The following is a 2257-nucleotide window of genomic DNA, read 5'->3' as shown; positions in this document are numbered from 1 at the left end:
GGTCGAAGATGGTCTAACTGTAGGCCTTAGATCTTGATCTCATTATTGTATGACATGTTTAATTAATTAATTACTCCTTAGTTATTATATAAAACTATTTACTATCTCCGTCATTCAAGTCTATTCTCACTTTCTTTTTTTTCGTCGTCATCCAAATTTATTTCCGTTTATTTTTTTAGTAAAAAAATACCACTTTTTTTTTTTTAAATAAAAAAATAAAAATTTCTATTTTTACATATTTTTCTTAAAACCCGATCAAATGAACACACAATTGAATGACGGGGGGAAGTATTATATATGATTGTATGTTCATCATGCTCAGTAACGTGGATATACTGTATTAATATGATCCAAAGAGTTTTTTTTTTTTTCCCTTTTATCTGAATAAAAGAAGCTAATACACACCACTTTTGATCACAACTTACAGTAATGCAATGCAGGAGGAGCCCATCAAATAAAATGTGTTAAAACAAAAAAACAAGAAAAGAAGTAAAATGACAGCAAAAGGGATCCCCGAACTCAAGATAATTATCAACCCATCACACTAAAATGACATTTATGCCCTTCACATTTCACCTGCAAAAGATGCAGAAACATTCAATCAATCAACCAATGGCCCAAAATCCAAACAAATGTAACTGTATGTAAATGTATATATATATGATAGGAGAAAACCCTACTTGGTGATAGCATAGATAGCATAGATAATTCCAGGAATGTAACCAAACAGTGTCAACAACAAGCATATCCAAAACTCCACCTGCATCAAAATTAATTAATTAACTAATCACCAAATTAGATTGAACCAATCCACTTCAAAAAAAAAAAAAAAAAAAATGAAACAGATTTGTTGTCTATTAATTTTATAGGAATATAAATAATTAGTGACTCACCCCACAGGCAAACTTGAGGAAGACTCCCAGAGGAGGCAGCAGAATCGCCACAAGAATATCAATGCAGTTTGCTGTCCCTTGTGCCATTTGATTCCAAGAGCAAGAAACTGATAATTATTATATGTATAATTTTGATGGAGTGAGTTTACTGCAAAATTAAATGTAACTGTGTCGAAAATATTTCTCAAGATAAGCGTAGTGTAGATGGAGGAGAAATAAGGGTTGATCATATTTATAGGGGCTACAGGTTGTGTGTGATTGAGACACGTGGCGGGCGCTGATTAGTTAGTGCAGAGAGAGACGTTGGAAAGCTGAGGACAGGTTTTTATTTCGTGTTTTTGTTCTCTTTTAAGCCGAATCAGGTGCCGTTATCGTGTACAGCTCACCCCACGTTCCTCATTCTGCCACGTGGACCACAATAGCAACTTAAGGTTAGCGCAACGGTACTTTCTCTCTCTTACGTGGCCTATTTTGTGGCATTTCTCAGGGTTTAAAAAAAATAAAATGAATTTTGGGGTTAGCGCAACTTAAAAAATAAAATTCTATAAAATGATATATAATATATTTCTGTTTAAATTTAATTTTTAAACAAATTATGTTTATATAAATATAAGTATATATGGAATTTTTTGTTGAGGTGGAAAAGTAAAATAATGATGTGAAAGTGGTGAGAAACTTTTGATATATATATATAATTAAATAAGACTATCGTATCGTCAGAGTCAATATGGATTTATTAGACTAATTCAATATTAGTATGATATTATTACTATTGAATATTTATATGGATTTATTTTTGAATTTCACTTCATATTAGTGGAATTTATGTAAGATTTATAACGACGTTAAATTCTTTTTTAAATATTTCAATGATTCTTTTTTAAATATTTCAATGTCAAATTTGAATTTGCACTATAACAATAATTTCTTAAAATCAAAGACCGTGTAACCTATGGCATGGGTCTCCCATTCCGTGGTATTCCAATCCGTCCATTTTGCACCATCTTTCACAAAGGGGACATCCTCAAACCAAGGACCATGTAATCCATGGGCATGAACCACTTATTCAATGATATTCAGATTCCCCATCTAGCACTGTATTTCACAATAGGATCCACTGTTTGACTACACATGCGGGAACTGCCAACCGATCATAACAACAATAAGGAGACTTTCGGCATAAGACAAAAACTATCGCATGTTCCAATTACGAGATCAATCCTTCATGATATTCCAATATGCCCAACCACAATCAATGTCCGATGTTGCCTCCTCTCCAATGATATTTCAATCCGTTCATATTTGCACCACTTCTCACAAAGGGACCTGCTGTCTGATTATACTTTAGTGGACCGCCAATCGAT

General features: G+C 32.8%; 1 long non-coding RNA gene across 1 annotated transcript; it reads right to left on the bottom strand.

Annotated features, from left to right (window-relative positions):
- Positions 1-346: 346 nt before the first annotated feature.
- On the bottom strand, positions 347-961 carry LOC127261073 (uncharacterized). The gene is made up of 3 exons (XR_007840841.1): positions 894-961; positions 681-760; positions 347-576 (listed from the first exon to the last, which is right to left on the bottom strand). It is a non-coding gene; the product is annotated as an uncharacterized LOC127261073 (long non-coding RNA).
- Between the last annotated feature and the right edge of the window lie 1296 nt (positions 962-2257).

This window comes from Andrographis paniculata, unplaced genomic scaffold (genome assembly GCF_009805555.1).
Source record: "Andrographis paniculata isolate CXL003 unplaced genomic scaffold, ASM980555v1 Contig62END, whole genome shotgun sequence".
NCBI classification, from domain to species: domain Eukaryota; kingdom Viridiplantae; phylum Streptophyta; class Magnoliopsida; order Lamiales; family Acanthaceae; genus Andrographis; species Andrographis paniculata.
This window is presented reverse-complemented; position numbering and strand designations above follow the sequence as displayed.